This window comes from Eumetopias jubatus, unplaced genomic scaffold (assembly GCF_037043125.1).
Source record: "Eumetopias jubatus isolate StellerSeaLion01/CBP00866 unplaced genomic scaffold, mEumJub1_p1.0 scaffold_3, whole genome shotgun sequence".
Classification (NCBI taxonomy): domain Eukaryota; kingdom Metazoa; phylum Chordata; class Mammalia; order Carnivora; family Otariidae; genus Eumetopias; species Eumetopias jubatus.
The window spans coordinates 86,285,311-86,307,729 of record NW_028274809.1 but is presented as its reverse complement, the minus strand read 5'-3'; the positions used below and the strand labels follow the sequence as shown (position 1 = coordinate 86,307,729).

General features: G+C 36.6%; 1 protein-coding gene and 1 long non-coding RNA gene across 11 annotated transcripts in view; one reads left to right on the top strand and one right to left on the bottom strand.

Moving 5' to 3' along the window:
- The first annotated feature begins 334 nt into the window (after positions 1 to 334).
- The window catches only part of ARHGAP15 (Rho GTPase activating protein 15), a 604,646-nt gene continuing 582,561 nt past the window's right edge, over positions 335 to 22,419 (top strand). For 2 of the 3 annotated variants that reach the window (XM_088021728.1, XM_088021729.1), the window contains exon 1: positions 335 to 475. The gene's annotated coding sequence lies outside the window, so the exon portion shown is untranslated. The remainder of the gene's footprint in view (positions 476 to 22,419) is intronic. The other variant, XM_028123793.2, reaches the window with a different exon arrangement.
- LOC114224561 (uncharacterized) lies at positions 11,435 to 22,410 on the bottom strand. 8 transcript variants are annotated; one of them, XR_015767872.1, is made up of 6 exons: positions 22,231 to 22,410; positions 20,299 to 20,540; positions 17,812 to 19,711; positions 15,684 to 15,912; positions 14,425 to 14,468; positions 11,435 to 13,432 (listed from the first exon to the last, which is right to left on the bottom strand). It is a non-coding gene; the product is annotated as an uncharacterized LOC114224561 (long non-coding RNA). The 8 variants fall into 8 exon arrangements; XR_015767870.1 differs by lacking the exon at positions 22,231 to 22,410 and having other exon boundaries at positions 17,812 to 18,239; positions 19,275 to 19,711; positions 20,299 to 20,733; XR_015767873.1 differs by lacking the exon at positions 22,231 to 22,410 and adding an exon at positions 20,674 to 20,726.

The window sequence follows — 22,419 nt, the reverse complement described above, 5'->3', positions numbered from 1 at the left end:
TGCGGACTGCAGACACCTAGGCTTTAAGTTCTTGCAAGAAGGCAGAGAAAGAGGAAGTTCCCTTAATGCTTCCCTGCTGCCCCTCCCCCTGCTACATTTTTAACCACGCATTTACGCCCATTAAATCAGAATTGATGAAACCTATAGAAATGTAGTAATGTTTGAACATTGAAAAGCACACTGAAAAATAACAATATTCTTATTATACAAGGCAATTTCTTCAAATCGAGTAATGATGTGATGTGTGTGGTTAACTGTATCTATGCAGGAAGTGGTTTTATTTTAAAGTTTTTGTACTCACCCCCACCCCCTGCCTTTTTTTTTTTTTCCTCCAGTACTGAAATTAAGCAGCATCCAACATAGGCCTACTCTTACGACATGTGACTTGACTTTACTGTTTTCCGTTTTTGTTGAAAAAGTCATTAACAGTTGGAAGTTGATGGCAGTTTCAGTAACAAGTGATCACCGAGAAAAGGTAAGTGAATTTTAACTTCATACTGAACAGGAAATTTAAGCTTGAAAATGTTCGGCCGTGTCCTACGCTTTTGCGTGAACATACAAATATTTCTACAAAAACATGTTTTCACCTGTGGTTAAAACACCTGTTTGTTTCTTTTGGCGGAGAAAGACTATTCTTTTCATATTTGCAACTGTCAAATTCAAAAGTCCTTTAAGAGAAATTACACTAGGATCATTTGCTAAGATTTTATACTAAAATGTTAAAGACAGATTAAGGTATAGTTTTAGTTTGGACATACTTCTAAAAATAACTACTACAGAAAATACGGGACCTTGCATCTTTAACTGATAGTTTTACAAAAATGTGTACTATTCAGGATCCAGATAATGAAAGATTAAAAAGGCACTTTGTAACAACAAGAAATAACATCTGAATTGCAACGTGAAAGATTTCCACTATAAAGTGTTGTATTAAGATAGCGTTAGAAACCCTTGAAAAGGTGTAGTTTATTAAATGTGTAGTTTATTAAAGAGCTATTAAAAAGCAGGACAGTTTTAAAATGCAAAAGAAAGCTCTCTATTATGACACTTGAGTATTTTAATTCTTTTTCCCTAAATTGTATTTAAGATATAAGGTGAGAGAAGGGTTAGTTTCTATTTCATAAGCAAAACTTTCTGTTAAAAAAAGAAGACATAGCTGACTTTATCGAAGGTTACTTTTGGGAGAAGGGGCAAATTAGAGATATATTTTTGGTATTTATATAATTATATAATTTTCTTTCTTTGAGATTTTCCAAAATAATAACCTTAGAAATGAAAGGGATTTGTTAACCATAAAGTGACGAGAACTTTTCTTTTATACTGACTTCTTGCTTTTACAAAATGTCTTTGTGTTCTGTAACATATGTACAAAAAAATATAAAGTACTGCTAATCTCAGAGACAAATACCTAAAATAAATCTGAGTGTAGATTTTTGAAAGAATTTTAATAAGAGCTCCAGATATGATCCACTCTTCCCTAATATTATTTTTATTGTGCTGTTGAATGGGGGAAGTGATGGCCCCATAACACCGATTTTTTTGTGTTATTAAAAAATGGTTACAGGGTTGATAAGTGGCAACAATTCTTTTCTTTTATTATCTTTTATTGAAAGACACATATAAATGTTTTTTGATATGGTCAATTTAGTAGGAAATTATTCGGCATACTATTACACTCTATTTTAAGACCTCTTCAGTTGTCAATACTGAGGCTAGCTACTTGTTGACTATTAAAATGATCACACAAAAAAAGAGATTAGGACTTGATGTTCAATACATGTTTTATTGTTAGACTGTAGGGAAACCCTGGTAATATGCATTTGCTTTGATATTCTGATTAGCTTTTCAATTGGTTACATTTCCACACAATGGAGAGCATTATTTAAATCTGCCTTCAATATTGTGGTTCTGAACCTCTGCATCTACAGAAGCTATATAATTCAGATAGTTTTGGTTGATATGTTATTACTTTATTTCATTTCCTTATAAAAGAAGATCACATGAATAAACATATGTAGTACTTACACATTAGCAAGAGTGACTATCCACATAAGCATTTGGCACTGAAAAAAGGTCCACTGTAGTTTTTTAAACCATTTCATATTTTTAAAAGCCAAATTCCTTGTTAAATGATTGTTTCTTGCAGAAACTGTCCAATTAAAGTATAAATATCTTATGAGGTATGTCTAAAATTAAGAATGAATTACGTGGCTTGGTGTGGATTTATAAAGAGCAACAATTAGAAATGATAGACATAAAAACTAAGATACTCTCAGAATGGTTTGTAAAAACAAGTACTGCATTATCTCTTGAATACACAGACCAAATCTTAGAGAGAGTCAAGTACAAATAAGATACTATAGGTTATTATACCTTTATATATTTTAAGTGAATAAATAAGAAACAAATTTTGGTGAAATGAAACAATGCAGAGAATCTCATTTGGAAAGTAATTTCAAAACTGATTTATTAAAAGTATATCATGCTTTTCCACTTGGGGCCAGCATTCAGCAAAATTCAGAAAGGAGATTTTTTTCTTTTGATATTCCTCCTCTTACTCTTTTGGAATGCTTTGTTTTGGAGTGGCCTGCTCTGTCCCTAACTTAGGGTCTCGCAGCCTTGGTACCTAGAAGGACAGACCCCACTTGGGTCCTTCCATCCCATTCCCATTGTCCTTAAAACTTATTTATTTCCCGGAACTTAGAGCGTCTGATAAAAATAATCCATGTTCACAGGAGAAGGCTGCAGAGCTTAGTTTCTTTTTACTTCTTAACCAGGCCTCCCCTCCCTTTTATAGTTTTAATAAGATCTCTCAGCAGACAGATCCAAAGGAACAGCTACATGTTGAGGATTTCGGTCAAGTGAAGAGAATGATACCATAGCAAATAGTTGGGGGGGAATATTTGCGGGCAGGAAGAGTGTTTCATTAACCATTGGTCCTGCTATGGTATTTAAACACAAAGTGTCTTATACGAAGGGTCCCTAGACATGTGTCCATTTCTCTAAGATATTCCTGTATAAATATACACCAGTCTTGTAGTGGATGAAAATTAATTGCACTATGCCTTAACACTATTTTAATATTCCCATACACTTAGAAATTATTTAACAAAATTCATTGTTTAATATATATGCATTTTTTACATAATTTAATACTCTGAATTTAAATCTTTGGGTACCAGAAGCATATTTTTTTTTGCATTGCATAATACATGTTATAGAGTTAGACTTTAAAATATACTGATAAGTATTCTAAATTTCAGTTTAGAGTTGGCAAAATGCCTTTGTTTTCAAATGATAGAAAATGAGTTGAATTAGTTTAGGCAATAAAGATAGACATTAATTTGCATAACTGAAAAACCCAAGGAAAGCAAAGTCAGGCATAGTAGAATCCAGGAGCTCACACAGGAGTAAGATTGGGTTATATTTTCTTCATTACCTAGCTTTTTTTTTTTTTCCACTGTGCTATAAGCCCTCTCTGACAGAAGCTCACAGAGTTGACAAGAAAGCTTCAGGTTTACATTTGACCTTTTCAGACTCTGTTGCAGAAGGTTGGCTTTTCCTTATCACCACAGTAAAGGTCTCAGACTGAGATCTGATTGGACCAAATTTTGTCACATGACCATGGTAGAGCTAATCATTAACTCTAAGACACAAACACCATGAGTGACTGACTGGATTGGGTCACAGGCCTTCTCTTGCACGGAGGAACCACTTGAGCCTGCAACACGTGTACTCTTAGCTGAACAGAGGTGTCTCCACGTAGAAATGAAACTGCTTTCTCCAGAGGAAAGGTGGCTTTATTTCTTATGGGTAAAAGCCACAGAACTCTCCTACACAGCCACATATGGTCACATTTAAAAACAGTGCTTATTCAAATTATAAAATAAAAATTTCTCCAAACTTTATAATCAGACAGAAATACAGTATCAGTTTAAAGGTAGGTCTGAATGAAGCAAGTGTTTCAATTAAACTGAATTTTAAAGTATTTTTCAAGAGCTACCTCATATATGAACACCTGTCTCAATATTTTTCTTCTGGAAGTTTATAATCTAGTATGATTGTTATATTAATATTTATAATACAAGTAAAATTTGTCCAGTACCATACGAGGATTCAGAAATTCGTGAAACATTTTGTGTTCTTAAGTGACAGGCAATAAATTAGAGAATTTCCAGGTGTTATATCATTTGATTATATCCTATCAGAGAAATCAGGACAGTTTGGGAGGAAAGACTTGTAGTAGTTTTCAGAGACAGCTAGGATTTGGGATTTGAGAAACATTCCAGAGAACAGAAAGGAGATATGTCCAGGCAAAAATGTCAGAGAATTTCCAAGGAAGAATGAGTTGTCTAGTTTTGTTAGCTACAAGTATAGTAGTGGGAGGTAAGGCCAGAAAGACTATTTGAGACCCTAGTAGAGTGGACCTGCCTAGCAGATTATGATGAAAGGTTATAAGTAACAACAGTACTGCTTAGCAGGGGAAATACGTAATAGGATGTCCACGTTTTGCTTCTGCATGGGCTATCCAGCATCGGGATTTATTTGTTTCTTCCATATATCTCCCTGTTGGTGGCATACTCTTCAGTTTGCAGAAATTGTTGCAGTCAGTGAAGGTAGATATTCCTGTAACATCAAGTGCTGACTCCCCTCCCCAGGTGCCTTGAGGTCCTTAAGCTGTGGTTATAATGATTTTTTTTTTTTTTACTTTACGGAAGTATTTTTGTTTTTTGTTTGTTTTCTTTGTTTTGAATTTAAGAATAGGTGATGCAGCAAGATGGTTCAAATCAAAACCTAAATATAAAAATTATAGAAAAAAATCTTTCTTACATTCCCATTTCTATATACCTCTATTCACACCTACCTTAACCCAACAGGCAACCACTTTTCGTAGTTATTTCTTTTAAAACCTTTTACAGTTGCAAATATGCATATATATATAATGTATGTGCATAAACCCTCCTCTGTTATATTAAAGGTAGCATATTATACACACCTTGCCACTTTGCTTTTTTTTCTTTTAGTAATATCTTAGAGATATTCCCACAGTAAAAATAAGAAACTGTTCAATTCTCTCTCTCTCTCTCTCAGTATTCTCTCAGTATTTCACTGGGTGGATATATCACAATTTATTAAAAGAGTCATGGGTGTCCTCAATTTTTTCTAATGCAATGAATGTGTTAATGAAATTGTGTGTGTTTTAAAATACATCTGTGGGATGAATTTTCAAGGATACTGTTTATTTATAAGCCAAGAGACAAAATAATTTTGATAGTTATGGCCATACTAACTTCAGGTTAGTTGTAACCTTTTGAACTTCCACCAGCACTTAGAATGCTGGTAGAAGATCTGTAGCTTTTCCAATGGATTGTGTTGCTGAACTTTTCAGGTTTTGCTAATGGGTAGAAAATTGTATCTCAATATAGTTTTACTGATATTTCTGTTATTATGATTGAGATTGAGCTTGTTTTTAAAAGATTAAAGTTCTACTTGTTTTTCTTCTTTTTTTTTAAAGATTTTATTTATGAGAGAGAGAGAGAGAAAGAGAGAGGGGGAGGAGCAGAGGGAGAGGGACAAACAGGCTCTACGCTTGGCTTGGGGCTTGATCTCAGGACCCTGAGATCATGACCTGAGCTGAAACCAAGAGCTGGACACTTAACCAACTGAGCTATCCAGGTGCCCCTACTTATTTTTCTTAATAAGATAATGTATTCTTTCTCAATTGTATAATTGAGGACCAAAACCATTAATGAAGTTCAAGCCTTAGAAGGAAATGTCAAAGAAGTAAGAAATTGGGGAGAGCCTATGTAAAATACTCTTTTTATAAGTCTTGAAATAAGTAGTAGCTAAAAAAGGGATGAAACATGAATGTTGAAGTGAAGGAGAGAAAAGAAATGGAAATGAAGGAAACAAAGGGAATATATCCAGAAACCTGACAAGGTGTTGGAGACTAAGACAGTTGGGTGTAATCACTACTTGTAATCAAGCAGGTAAGTTAACAGATAAGTTAACCTGAAACCAAAGGGAGAGCACTTTAATGAGTGTGTATGTGGATGATAGGATATAAAGATGCGCTGAGGAGACAAAGTTGAGGAAATATACGCTTCATGGTTCCCGTCTCCTCTGAAATTGTAGGAAAGCTCATCTAATGAGACGGAATATTTATGGAATGCCAAAGAATAAGCAGAAAATCTTATTTTTCTAAAATTGGCCTTGTCGATTACACACAATACTACTGTGGGTTTAAAATTGATTTTCTCTTTTGGTGAGCATCAGCCCAATTCAATTCAATTCCGTAAATAATTTTGAACTCTAAGTACACTGTGTTATGCTAGGAATTATTGGGGACACAAAGAATCAATGTGCTATCTAGCCAGTGAAAACTTTTTAGGTAGTTTAGTGCACAAACACAAGAATTTAAGTATAAATCTATATGTATAAATGCAACGCTATAGAAATATCCCAGAACATTTTATTCTCAGAGTCCCAGACTCATTTTGCCAAATCCAGTGGTCATTTACATGTCTTCATATTATCTACTATGTGAGCTGCATTTGATGCAATTGAACATTCCTGCCCTCTTAAACTTCTCTCTTCCTTTGACTCCTGGGATATTTCATGCTTTCAGTTTTTCACCAAACTAATTGGATGCTCTTTCTCTGTCTCCTTTGATAAATCTTCTTCATCATTCAACTCTAAATATTGGAATGCCTTGCACTCAGTCTTCAGATTTCTATCTTTTTTAGCCTTAGCTCTTGTCTTCTAAGTTTATTCCTAGGCAAATGTCTTGCAGTGCCATGAGTTTAAATATGATCTGTATTCTAGTTAGATCTCAAGATTGGAACTTTTTCTTAGCATTATAAGTGCAACTGGCTACTCATCATCTTCACTTGAATGTCTCATCGAGATATCAAAGTAAGTATGTTCAAAACTAACCTCTTACTTACTCCCTGCTTGCCCCCAACCCAACTTGTTTCTTCTTTATTTTCATCCATCTCAGTTAATGGCACCACCATTCATCTATCTGTTGAGGACAATAAACTAGAATTAACATCAGTTATACTCTTACCCACACATTTCCTACCCCAAACCACATTCAATTCATCAGCAATAAGCAGAGCCTGCAAAATATTGACTTAGATCTCATTATCCTGTTTACTTAACTTTTCTCAATAGTGGCTCTTGAAAAGTTATGTATTTTTTTCAAACTAATGGTTCATTATTTTTTGTTAATTCTTTGTTTGTTGGTTGGTATAATGACTTTTCCTCAAAAAAAAAAACCTGCTAAATGAATACACTACAATTTGTGGCATGTAGTAACATCAAATTTTCGATAAAACTGCACTCCCTGATTCACTTTCTACTTTCAAGTAAGAAAAAAATCATACAAAACATATGGAGCAATTTTGGTTTGCACATGTTTGAATGAACTCAAGAAGGCTGAAGAGGTGGCAACTTCTAGAACCTTCCATATAGGTTTTTTTGTGACCCTAAAGATGTTTTTCTGTGCTATAATTGATTATTAAGTACACTCTGTGGGCAAGAAAACCATAAGTCTCACAAACATTGAAAACATTGGTAGAGGAAATGATGCAGAAAAAAAATGAAATTTAATAAATAAAAGAAACATTTCTATATTACATCTTATATACACTTTATTTTTTATCAAATTATTGCTATTACTTATGTAAGCAGATTTATTTTATCTATTCATATATTTTTGTATTTGTAAATGTTGGTTGTATATCTTGGGATTTTATTTAACAGCTTTTCTCTTAGGAAGAATGAATTAGACATTAAGCAAGGGGTAAAATGTATATTGAAATACCCCAAATTCAGTTACTTATTACCACTTCTACCGCTGATAATACAGAATCTTCTTGACTCATCTCCCTGCTTCTATTTTTCATACCATAGTTATCTCCCAAGAAGTAGCCAGAGTGACTTCTTAAGATTTAATCCTACAACTTTCCCAGTAAAAAAAAAATTCTAAATGACTTTCTATTATATTTCAAATTAATTCAGTCTCCTTTCATGACTTGTAAGGCCCTCTCTTTCTCATTACTTTGCTTTCATTTTTCTAAACAGCATTTTGGATGTAGGGAATTATTATTATTTTTTGTCCACTTGCTTAGTGGCTATTTTCAACTTAGACTGAATCATCTATGAGCATATTGACCTTGTCTATTTGCTACTGAATATCTAGAGAGTAGAACATGGTAAGCATATGAAAAACACTCAGTGAATATTTGATTAGTGAAAGAATAAATGATATAAAAGTTGACTCTGGACTGTAGAGTCAGAAAAGGCTTTCTGGAGATTTGTGGCTTCCCTGGGTCTGAAAAAAATAGGATAAATTTAGGGGAAGAAAAGCTGGAAACATATTTTAAACAAATGACACATGATGGGTATGTTTTGAGTAACCTCGCAGTGATGAAATGTTGGATTGAAAGGCTGGATTCACTACATCAAAAACTAATGATGTACTATACAGTGGCTAGCTGAACATAATAATAATAAAAAAGAAAGCTTGGATTCATTATATACTACAGTGCCTTTCTGAAACTCAGAAGAAATGACCCACCATCTGAAAACTTATTGCCATAAACTGAAGGAAAACACCAATCATCTTTAAGCATTTAAATTTTAGGCTATTTTACTAAAACCATTACTTTTATGTTTACTTTAAATTAATTTCTTAAAAATGTAGAGAACATTTTCTAGTCTCTACTGGTGTAATGCTGAACTTAGAGTTAAATGATATCTCTGTTTAAAGGAGCTCGGAAAGGTAGAATGCTCAGGAATTTGGGTGCTGAGTCAAGGGAAATTTTGTTTCTGCTAATTTATCTTTCGGCATTAGTTAATTTTATATTAGAATGGAAGGGCTAGAGTCTGAGCAATGGAACTCTTATTTATCGTTCTGCTAAAGGCACTAGGAAATCAAGTAATCTGAGCTTCCATGTACTGTTACCTATTCATACCAGGATGGTTGTCTTAAGTGAAATACAGGAGAAAAATGAGTGTTGATTACCCTAGTGGTGTCTCCAACACTGTGGTAGGCACTATGGTGTTACAAAATATAGACAGTGTTTTCTCATTCTCAAGATGCTTACATTAACGTGAGACATTCATCAATATAAATTAGAGTGGCATTGTTAATAATGAGCATCATAGCTATGATTATGGTATTATGTATAATGCATGTTATATATTAGGTGTTTTGCCTACCTAATAGTATCTGATAGCCACAAAAATCATGTAAAGAAGTTAGTACTCCCATTTTAAAGATAAAGAAGTTAAAGGTAAGTGGCTAAGTGCCCAAATTTACAGAGCTATCTGATACAGTGTGTCATGATTTAGAGGCATATCTGGGTTAAATCCATGAGTAGACAAAATCCATGTTATTTTCACTATGCCATGCTAACTATTTCTAAGCCATTTAAGTGTCAACAGTTAAGTAATGCTGGACTTCATTCGTGAGGCCCTAAAGTCTGAAAGTGTCTAAAAGGATCCTGCTTTGTTTGCTGTCTAAAACGATACCATCTGTGGAAGACCTTTTTCTTGTTTGCTGCATATATTGCCTTCTGTAGAAATGTTATACAACATGTGAGGAAGAAAACATTTTTCGTCTCCATTTCTGTCATACTGCAGGTGCCTTTTCTATTTCTCTTTTCTTTTTCCTGTAAACCTATGTCTCTTCTCAGCCCGCAAATCCCCCAAATACTTTCTTAGACCCTGCTGTCGATTATGAAAGCAACTGGCCACAAATGGTTATTCAGTATTTGAAATGTGCCTTGTCTAAATTGAGTATAAAATAACCAGATTTTGAAGATGTAGTACAAATAAAAAGAATGTTAATAGCTTTACATTGATTATATGCTGAAATTACAAAATTTTAACATATTGAATTAAATAAAATATATTTTTAAAGTTAATGTCACCCACTTCATTTTTCTCCTGTAATATGGTCGCCAGAACATTTAAATTTTTTCCAGTTACCTGGCCTGAAATTAAATGAATGAATGAATGAATGAATGAATGAAAATAAATAAATAAATAAACTTCCTCAAATATAGTCCTTAAATTTCTATCTTTGCTCTTGGCTTTTCTCCCAATATTGTTCCTCATTTTCTGTTGTCACTTGATGCCATTCCATGGAATCCCAACAGTAGTTCAAACGGATTATGTCTCAAGTTAGCCCCTGATCTCCCCACAGAATCCTTCTCTTTCTCCTGCTAACTTCAGTTAAGGTGTCCCTATTCCTGAAGTCACCTATACAAGTAAGCTTGGAATCTCTATGGACTCCTGGATACTGCTTATTCCATACATCCAATCAGTTGCCATGTTTTAGGGGCATCCATTTCCTTCTCTCCATTTCATTTATTGTCACAGTTACTAACTTGGTCATCCATTAAGTCTTGTCTAGACTATGGCCAAAAGGGTCTTACTTGCTTTCATTCTCCTGTTTCTCTTACTCCTCTACTTTGCCTATTTCAGATTCACTTTATGTCATCAGGGTGATGGTTCTGTTCAAGTTAATTAACACAAATAAGAATATCTATTATCTATTTATATTCTATTTAGAGTTTTAAAAGTGGTTTTACATACATTATTTTATGTGATCATTCAGCAAGTTAGTAAGAAAAACAAGAGCTTTTCATAGATTTGATAGAAGACAATGAAATATAGAAAAATTGAATTGTTTCCGGACATGTCAAGAACATTTTCCCTAAGTGTTTCCTGATTTCTGAGCCTGTGCTCTTAATATTTTATTATCACTGTAAGGAATAAAAAAAGTTCTGGAACAGAATTTGGTCAATTGATTGGATGGAGAGAGGAGAATGAATGGTCCTACAACCTGGCATTTGGTGCCTGTCTGAAATCTCTGGGCTTCACCACTTGCTACATATCATCTATGGTATTTTGTGCAAGTTACTTAATCTCTTGAAGACTGAGTTCCCTCATCTATAAAATGGGGAGTTTCCTCACAAGATAAAAAAGAAAATAACCTACGTAAAGAACTTTGCCTAGCTTGTGGTACAAAACAATTGCTTTAAAAAGGTTAAATGTAGTGTGAATAGTAGCTGTAGTAGTAATGGTTTTATCAGGTTGTCTAGAATCAAATGGTGACCATATTTTTCCTTCATTATGATATAAAAATCATGGCAGGATAATTCTGGTTTATTTCAATTCTAAGTATTGTGATAACATTATGAAACTCATCAAGAGCAATTTCTTGCCATTAGTTTCATTTCCTCAATACAGCTGTGTGGGGGAATATAGTATAGCCATGTGGAAGAGAAGAAAGAAGACTCTTTCCTTGTTTATTTCCCAATTTTTGGTTGATATGGAAATTTTCTTTCAAGCAGCTCAAAATGTGTCTTCACTGAAAATACCCTTTAATTTTGAAGAATTAATCCATCACACAGAGCAATTTATTTATTTATTTATTTATTTATTTATTTAGGCAGCAAAGTTTATTGGGCAATAGTACAAAGCTCCCAAAGACGGAGGGGACCTCAGAGGGTTGCCCACACAGAACAATTTATTTATTTATTTTTATTTTTTAAAGATTTTATTTACCTATTTGTCAGAGAGAAAGAGACAGAGAACACAAACAGAGGGAGCACGGCAGGCAGAGAGAGAAGCAGGCTCCCTGCTGAGCAGGGGCAGCCTGATGCGGGGCTCGATCCCAGGACCCCAGGGTTCATGACCTGAGCCTAAGGCAGACGCTTTACCAACTGAACACTTAGGTGTCCCCACATAGAACAATTTAAAAAGTGTTAGAGAACCATTGACTCTTGGACTTGAAATTAAAATGAAGCAAAGAAAAACTACAAATAAGGAGAGAGGAAAAAAGTAGAATTTTCCTCATCTATTTTTATTTTATATCTAATTTTTCCTAGGGTGGTAAGGCGGTGACATAAATGGTTCATGAGGCAGATATGCTGGACTCCTAGCAAAGTGATTCTGAAAAGGAAAAATAAGAAAGAAAATTGGAAGGTCCAGGGTCTAGGTTGCTGATCCAGTTAGAGAAGAATGAGAACTGTTTTGTTTTGTTTTGTTTTCTCCCTGGGGAATCCTGCTCAGGATACTATGTACGGAGGTTGAATGACTCCATCGATCTCAGTCCAAATTCTGAAAGCAGTCAGTGTGAGGACAGTGGATTAATGAAAGCAGGTGTGGCCGTGGGAAGTGACGGACCAAATACTCAGTGGCAGTGGTGTTGTCCTTGGAGAACTGGCTCTATATCCTACAGGCCAGAAGTCTAGCTCTAGGAAGGGGGATTAGCAAGTGGGCCATAGTTTCAGAGTGAGAAATCAGCTTGAAAGGAGGACTAGAGACTGGTCAGCACAGCAGATGGGTAGACAGTAGGATTTGAGACTGGGAAGGTGGGGAAGGCGAGATACAGTGATTGTTCTGACTTCCCCTGACCGTGGTGCACTGTATCCTAGGTCCATATGGCATCTTTTGATGTGGGGAAGTAGGAAAATAAAACAAACAAACAAAAAGAATCCAGTGACGCTTGGGATTGGGAATCCCAATCATTCTAATATGGTGGCCAACCTGAATTTGTTGGAGATGCTCATGGTCCTGGGGGACTTAAAGACAGGGAATTTCAGGCAGATGTCAGATGCTTGTAATGCTCTCCATACAGTACAGAGCAATGCTGACAAATATAGTGTCTGATGTTAAAGAACCCACAGCCAATTTGGTTGGAAGAGACACACAACTCAAATAGAGAACAGAAAACAATAGAAGTCCGGATATAATTATCTGCCAAAATGTAATAGGAACAATAAAGGAGGTCAGAGCAGGGAGGGGAGAAAAGCAATAGCAAGGAACCTAGCACAGTATCCTACTCTTGATAATGTGAGATGATGCTGAAAAAGCTATACAAATAAATGAGGTAATATTCATCTCTGAGGAACCTCTTTCTAAACCAGTGGCACAGATACAGTCTCTTGGTTTTGTTCTCCACTTCTAATTCTACCGGCTTGGACTGAAAAATAATAAAATATAGAAAATGATACCGATTCAGCATGCAGCAGAAAGAGCTGTATGCGAACATCAGAGGAGCAATACCCCCGGAGGTGACTGGCACCACAGAGGCCCACAGACCAGTCAGGATATCTATGGGAGAGAACCTCTGGAACAGAGAGAACTTGCCCTGTTTACAGGATGTAGAAGCTGCCCACCCCCAGCAAACTGTTATACATCCTTGACCAGTTTTCTACATCTTCTGATTTTTCAAGGGAAGACACACAGATCCGCACCTGTTTTTTTCTTTTTGAGTACAAATCCTGATTTTCAATTGGAAACTGATTCAAAACATTTAAAACATTGTTCAGGCCCAACAACATATGTCTGTGGGTTGAATTTGGTTGGCAGTCTGCCGGTTTTCCACCTCTTCTTGAATTTATAGCTGCTCCTAAGAAAGCAGGAGCAGAGTGTCATGATTAGAAAGAACTAGACTCCTCCAGATAACTTCCATATATAGAATAAATCTTAATAAAGGCTCAGAGACTAGCACATTAGATTATTCTATGAAAACACCATCCATTTTTGTATGGATTTTTCATTGAGGCCCTTGTTTTGCTTGTCTAACTTTCATGAGTGGGTTCCTTTTCCTAACTTGAAAGAACTGATGTTGTTCTATTGCTCATGTTCCTCAAAGCATTTTTTAACCATTAAAAGATGTCTCCAAAGGTTAACCTTTCTAAGCAATAACAAATAGAGTCATCCTTAATTTGCCTGGTATTTTCAAAGTCACATGATATAAGATATGGACCAGAACATGTACACTTGCATGGGTGCATTGTTTTAGGGGAGATCAAAGAGATTTGTATACCTTAGGGGGTGAAGATAATCGTAACAACAGTTTAAACACATGCACACACACGCACATGTGAAATCCACAGTGTGCTAGATGAGGAAATGTAGGATGGGTGTGGCTGTATAACTCATTTCATCATGTAAGGTGTCTGTGAATAGATCCGCATCACTAAGTCTCAGAAGTAGTTAGGACAAAGAATGTAAGTGAATAAAGGGAGGACAGAAGGAAAAAAAAAAACTACTGTTGAATACTTTTTAAATAAAATAGATAATCCTGATAGCCATTTTAAAATTCTAGATATTTTATGCATTTCCTTTTGACTTCAATGCTGCCAAGCCCAAATTCTGTATTTTGCTTTGTGAGGAGCCTAAATTAAGATAGGCATTTGGCTATACTACTTCAAATTATAGTAACACTCAATTAACTGGAACCTAGTGGGATAGATAGTATATCTAACCAGCTCCCCCACCTCCTACCTCCTGAGGTGAGGCCCTTGAATTCCACTTTGAGGAAAGAGAAGCACCCCTTGTTTAAATCGGGGATCTAGCCCCCAAACAACTCCTGGATGGAGATTCCTGATAACACACCTGAAGTTCTTCAGGAGATAAGGCATCAAAAGAGTCTTTTCAGCCTAAAAAGAAAAAGATACATTTTACATAATAAATACACTTGGCATATTAAAGGATATTCAAAGGCAAGAATTTAAAAACTCAGCCAAAAACTTTCAATTTAAATAATGTGAACTAGTAAATATTTTTTGCCGTTTTGATATTCTTGCCTTCATGAAAGGAAGCCTCACTGCCCAAAGATTTCAGATTAAGTTCGAGTGAAAACAACAATGTTTTGCGGAATTTGTTTGTTCTCACACCAAACATCCTTTGATGTTTTACAAGCAAGAGAACTGTTTTCCAAACGTTTAAATTGATGTTGTTGTACTCACACTTACCAAGTTCATGATATAAACATTAAAAAAAAAAGCACTCATGCTGAAACACTCACAATAGACCCAGATTGCCTGTAGTATGATCCTGTTGGGTTTTTCCTTTATATAAAATAATTGATTTTTCCGTATCTATCTACTTAGCCATGTAGTCACTTCTCTTCTCACTTTTCCCAACTATGATCAATGTCACTTCCCCAATCACCACCAAATTCCAAAGTGAAATTCATTCCCAGAAAACTTAATCGAAACAATATTAGCAAATATGAACCGAGTAGCAATGGGATTTAAAAATAGGAAGATACTATAGTAATTAGTAATAATTTTAGAACAACATGGATATAAAATTAAAAAAGAAGAGTTTTATGTAATTCTAGAGATCTGTTTGTCAGCAAAGTTCAGTGTGCATCTCAGTCACCGGGGTGAAGGCCAAACATTTAGTTTCTCGGGCCCCTCTTCAGTGTTGCTGGACGAGAGAGTAGTACAATCTGCGTGTTTATGAAGCTTCTCATATTGACACTTGAGAATCACCACTCTATAGCTTTCTTACTCCTCACTAGTTTGGTGAGTTCAATATTAAATTATAACAAGTGATCATGGCTTTGGTCTGCACTTGTGATCCATACATCGGGTGTGTTTCCCCTTACTTACCAGTCGCAGTCCTTCGGCAAGTCATGCCGTTTCTCATGAGACATTTGCTTTGTCTTCAACCACAACTTCTGCTGGTAACCTGGTCATTCATGGACTCATTCTCTTGCTAAGATTGAGGTCCTACCTCTCTACTGCCAGTCCCCCTTCTGGATAATTGAGATAGGTCTGAACAAATACCCAGTCATCAGAACTCTGACACTTAATAGCAAACCTCCTAGTTGATAACAGTCTGCAAATCTGAACTTGAGTATTCACCTTCTCCAGTTAAGAGTGGTTGTTTTTTCCCACCTGTCTGATAAATCTTTCTATTCAACTTGGATCTCCAATTGCCAGTGTTTCTTGATATATGTGATTGTTGGACACAACTGCCCCTCTTGTCAATATTTGTGGATAGGAGAGCTCTCCAGTATTTATTCACTTCAGATGAAGAGGCAGATCCTGGTCCTTTCTCACCTCAGTAAACCATGAGAGATGACAGGTCTTTCTAATTAAAAGAAATATATATATATATGAGAAATATATATGAATTATCTCTATAAAAGATACCCTTATCTCACAGCAAACACAGAAATTATTTCCAGAAGAATCACATTTCTTTTTTTTTTAAGATTTTATTTATTTATTTGACAGAGAGAGAGACAGCGAGAGAGGGAACACAAGCAGGGGGAGTGGGAGAGGGAGAAGCAGGCTTCCCGCTGAGCAGGGAGCCCAATGCGGGGCTCAATCCCAGGACCCTGGGATCATGACCTGAGCCAAAGGCAGGTGCTTAACGAACTGAGCCACCCAGGTGCCCCAGAATCACATTTATAAAAATAAAAGTTGAAACAACAAATCTTTTTAGAGGAAAATACAGGAATAGTCTTTGTGGTCTTGGATCAGGCAAGGATTTCTTAAGAGGACAAAAAAAAATCACTAATCCTAAAAGGAAATAAATGATAAAGTGGACTATACTAAAATTAAGAATGTCTATTGATGAAAAGATTCCATTGAGTAAAAAGTAACCCACAAGTGGGAAACGATCATTACTGTGACATATATATTTAAAAAATGGCTTGTATTCAGAATATAAAAATAACCTCTACAAATCAGGAAAAGGACAAAGAACCTAAAAGAAGAACTAACAAAAGTTTTTTATAAGCACTTCACAGAAGAATATTAGATAGCAATCAGCCACACAAATAAACGTTGGAGTGAAATAAGCTCAGCAATAAAAAGTACATACTCTAGGTTTTCCATTTAGATTAATTTTAAAAACAGGCAAAACTAAGAAGACAGAATAGTGATTATTTTTAGTGGGGTGGGTGGAGAGTGACTGGAAGGGAGCTTCAGGGGCTCCTGGAATGCTGAGACTGTCGAGTTTCTCAGTTTGGGTGTGTTTACACGAGTGTGTTCAGTTTGTGACAATCCGTTGTGATTTATACACAAGCATGGGCATACACACACACACACACACACACTATTTAAAATGTATTTTATGCATACACAACTGAGTGAGAAACTGATTTTTAAATGCATTAAAGTAAGCATACTGAAATATTTCAATTTAATGGTGACATTGTCACGACAATGGACTATGGCATTACTGTCTCATTTTCAGACATGTCCCCTTGGCACTGAAATCCGATCCAATCAATCCAGATTTTGAAGACAGGAGCATTAGGGAAAGACTAATCGGATACAATAACAAATTTGCTAAATAAAACAAATGTCAGCCCTATTTGACTACTGTCAATTACTGGCTCCTGTTAATTACTGTCAATCACTAATTATGCAGTATGCAGCTTCCCCATATTTTAACCTGGGCTGGCCAAGGTAGAGATAGAGGTATCCTGGTGTACTGAAATCATTGCATGATTAGATTTAATCGGCTTGATGAAAGAGCTTTGCAACTGAGTCACATCCTTTAGGAAGCCAATGCTATGGAACATGAAATCCCAGGAAACGAGCAATCACGGGTTGAAATGTACTTTTTGCCCTTGGTACTCTTCCAGCAAAGATCAGAGAACGGGTCCCGTCCAGAGAGTGTCTGAGACTGCTTGTTTTGTCAGTGTTTCCTAACACTGTGGCTGCTGAGCAACTTGTTGTACAGCCAATGTTTTCTCCTTAAGTGACATTTCATCATCCAGTGCCCTAAGATAGTCACCCTGTTTTCCCTTAATTGATACTTGTACGCAAGAGGCGGAAAATGGCTCAGCATTTCTTGCTGGATTAGGTCAAAACTGACAGAGGAAACAGAGGGAGGATTGTATTACTTATGCCCCTTATAGTTCTCCTGTGTATCAAAGGAGATTGCCATTTCATAAAATTTCTTATGCTGCCTAAACATAATTACAATAGCACAGGCATTTTATTCCTATTTGCTTTTCAATTTTGTACTACTTACCTGATCACCGGAGGGAAATTCAGAAGCAGTTCTACTAATCTTTGCTTTATTTTTCCTCTATGTCCTTAGTAAGATATGATTGTACCCTTTGATATCGCTTCCTTAAGTGCTTCATTTTGTCCTTCCTGTAAAGTCTTCACATTTCTCTTCATTTAATTGGTGACCAGAAGCATTAAACACGCACCTTGAGGTTCAAAAGGAGGTTCCTGAAGTTCTGGAGCATTTTTTTTTTTTTTTTCCCAGATCACTCCTTGGGTGCTCTTATCATAAGATCAGTGTTTACAAATAGATACTATGATATTTATTCTGATTTGAAGTTAATTGCTAAATAAAAGAGACGTCCCGTGAGACTGCTACCGTTCTTCAGTGGCTAGGGATCCATTTCTCTGGGTGTCTTTTCACCAAATCCTTTGGGAAGGGGATTATGCCTGAAACAAATCATCAAAGTTTCCGGGGCTCTATAAGACAACACCCAAATTCTTTACTGGAAATGGCAAGATTCTCCTCATCCAGCCCTGACTCTCCCTCGCTTTCCCACCTCCCATATTCCACCATTTGTTGTGAATGTTCACTCCTGTTTTCCTTAAATCTGGTGATCTCAGCCTGTGTTGCCCTGGACATCCCTCCACTGCCTTTTGGATCTTATTTTTATACCACATCAAGGTCAAATGTCACCTTCGCCTTACAATTGTCCTCCGTCCCATCCTCCATTGCACTTGTACCGGACTCCATGGTAGGCAAGCGTTCTTATGTCTGCCCCCAGGGTTTTCAATAATTTTTGTAGAAATGTGGGACCTAACAAGTTTATTTTTCAGGGTAAAGTCACAATAAAATACTTGAAATGTAAATCAGTTGCTTTGCTCTCAATAAGATGGAGACTAAAAGGCTAAGGTGCCCAGGGGATGAGAGGATGGCAACAAGATACCATGATCTAAAAAAGATCAAAGTTGCCTGTCACCCAATTTTGTCTGGGAATTATTCTACTTAAAAATATATATTTTACTTGTCATTTTCACCATTTAGAATGCCCACGGGTAATGACAATAACTGTATGACAGTTTATCCATGCAACTGACTTGCCAGACTTTGTCAGTAAATGCACACTATCACCCTGATTCCCGAATTAAGTTAAATAAATGCAAGGCCTTATTATCACATTTCCTATCTATAACACCTGCCCAGTCAAAGACAATGTTACCCAATGGGATGGCTATGGTCAAATTCCTTTACTATGATGTTCTTTTCTCATTATATTTGACATTTTTTGAAACTGAGTTTTATTGCACTCTCTCCGCTTATGGAAGTGGCCTGGGGAAATTAGACTTAATAGAGATGTAGAAGCCACAGGGAAAAAAAAGAGAAAGGAAAGTGAACTGGAAGGAAACTGAAATTAAAATGTTATTTTAGTAAATGGCTGCTGTGGTGGAGTCGACAAACAACAACAATGCAAGTTAATTACTGACCTGTCAGGAAAGTGTAGCACGAAGGCTATGCCCCACGTTCCTGGAGCTACCATGGCCACAAGTCATTTCCACAGGGAAACAAACAGACCGTGCTCTACCACAGATCAACATAAGATCTTTCCAGGGGATAGAAATGAATTTCTCACAGAAGCAATATTTATCTGTGGCATTTCCTTGAGCTCCTTAGCAGACCTGGAGAAACAGCGCTTCCGACACATTCTGGGAAACGAATGGAGTCAGATTGTCACAGAGGGCTCCTGTGTGTTGAGGGGACCAGAGCTCTTGGTGGTTGGGGTGACCAGACAGCTCATTTGCCACATGGTAAAAGTCGAGGCTAACACCCATGGGATGGGAATTCCCTGGGGACACACTCAGTGCTTGCGTCTGTGATAGTTCTCTTCACAATATCTTCATGTCAGGCAAGAGAGTCCTTCTATCTGGAAAAATAATATTAAGCACCTAAAGGAATTTGAAACTCAAGAAAGATTTTCTCTGTCGTCAGAACAAATAACCCTGCTAAATTCTAAGATGGTCATTAAACGTACTCATTTAATTTATAAGAAAGAAAAAAAAGGTTTATTCTGACATGAAAATAAGGTATTCTTCATATTTTCAAAAACTCATATTATTCTCCAAGGACGGGCCTCAGAAGGCATGAAAAGCGTTTCTTCTTTTTTTTTTTTTTCTGTTCTGCCCCAACTTATCACGCAGTAGCCATAGTTCATCGGACCTTAGAAACACTGGCCAAAGTGAGTTATACACATTTTTTTTAAAAATAAGAAATGGACTTGATCAAAGACATTTTCCGATTGGTTTTGCTAGCCTCTGTACACTGACATTAACTAGTTTCTATATTTGTTTTCCATTTATATATCTAATAAACATTTATTAAGTCTCTGTTGAAACACAGGAAGATTTATACACACTTAAACAGAAAGATGTACATGATATATACCTAATATGGCTGTACTATGATCATATGACCTCCCTGATCTCTGTCAGACTTCTTTGGAATTCTTGTTACCTTATTTTTCCATATGTGGTTTCCAGTTGGTGTGGGGGTCTATGACTAAAGCAGGGATGTTTGGAGATGCGGGACGTGGGTTCCATCCTGGAGCTACTTTGAACAGGCTGTGGAGCTGTGGGGAGGGCGCTGGGTCTAGCTGAGCTTCACTTTTCTCTGCTCTGAAGCATGGAGACGGTATCATTGTGCCTCTTCAGTTTCTCCTCGCCCAAATAACTCTTCATGCACTTTTATTTTTAATGCTACAGATGGGAAAGAGATGTCAGAAATATACTTTCTAACTCAAAAGGGCAAGCTGCTGAACCTTAATGTAATTAACAGAGTGCAACAAATAATTGACACAGCAGCTATGAAATTTATGATTAGATGAATCACCATATTCCCTCCTCTCTGGGTATTGGCTGTGAGAGCAGGAGAATCAGGCCCAGAATACCACTGAACCTCATCTGTTGAGCGGAGCCAGTTTGTGTGGCTCTTCAAAAGTGCATTCTCATCACAGTTTCCTGTTTTTCAAGCAGTATTGAAAGTGGAACTCGTGCAATATCACAGGCTCCTTTTGCTCTTCGTTTGGTACAAATAAAATCAGGAAGTCCAGAGAAATGGTGAAGCCAGTTGTAAGTGATTTACATTTCAATTTCTCACTCAAGGAGATTTATTTGGAGAGTTTTGTGAAATCAATGGATATTTAGACACATGCAAAATGAACTAATTCTTCAATATTTTCATTAGTCATTCACCACGGCTCTCTGTGCCTCCTGTAAGAATGTAAATGCATAAGGCAACACTGTTTTCTCTAATAAATTTTGATAATAATGATGATTATGATAATCATAATGAGTAGATGATATGTTATAGGAAGAACCAGAGGAATACTGAATAAGCATCTAGATCATAGGAAACTTAATATAACTTATAGTTAACAAAAGAAGTGGAATATAAGTGAACATAGAAAAATATTACTGATTTTACAATCTACTCTATGAAATAGAAAAAGTTGAGGGTCAATGGGGGAAGAAAACAGGGGTGGAACAACAGAATGATTTCAAAGGCTGTGAACGTTCCTGGAATAATAACACGGAAAGACACAAATTGCAGGTCTTCATCGCCTTTCTGACCAGTGCATCGTGAAATTGATACATATGTTCCTGCAAGTACCTCGAGATTCTGAGATTTAAGTAAATGCTTCCCTGAGAGTTAAGGGGAAGTCTGACCAATCATTGATGCCATTATGTGAATTAGTTTAAGTATTTCCCTCCCATCTACGTCTTAGTGATTCACCAAGAGGATGGATATTTAAAGGAGCTAGGTGAGGAAGAATGGATGGTGGGATTTCAGAAATGCTGACTCTGTAGATGAGATGGGACCTAAGTAGGCGCTGTAGTGGGGGACTTTGGCAGCCAAAAATGAAAGGGATCATAGGGTGTCTGGTAGAGGAACAACAGAGTATTAGGATGTAGGCAAGGAGAAAATGAGAAGTTGAAAGAGGGTGAAGAGAAAGGGCTATAAGTGGAATCCAAAGGCATCTTGAAAAATTTGGCCTAGAACACCCTTCTCCGATTTGTATGAGGCTCCTAACTGGACGGATGGAAATAATCATCTCTGAACTCTCAAGTGCAACAGTTAAAAGTTCCACAGCCATTAGTACAGCTGTCATTTCAGCCCCTCAGATTTCCTTCCTCCTCTGGCCTCTCTCCTTCCTCTTGCACATCCCCGGCTCCTGCAGGTGGGGGTGGGGGTCCTGCACACTCCTGTCTTGTACTCATTTCATCTATACAACACATTTGTGTATTACGCCAAGGAAACCCCTCTTCCTTCATCGCTCCCTCAGAGTGTCTAGAATAACGGCCCCTACCAGCCCTGGCTGGGTTAGAAGGAAGGGGCTCTCAGTCAGTCCCTCAGCCCCCCGAGAGGCTAGCAAGATGACAGACTCACCCACACTGAGGTTAAATGCCATTTTCTTCATGAAAGCCATCATTTCTCTTTTCCTTGAGCTTTCTTGGTACCATGTTTTTCCTTCATGGCACATTTCAATATCCACGTTATAATCTCACAGTTACTTGCATACTTTTGCATTGCTGAGCCCTTTGTCTGAAATGCCTAACCTGTCCTGACTTAGCACCA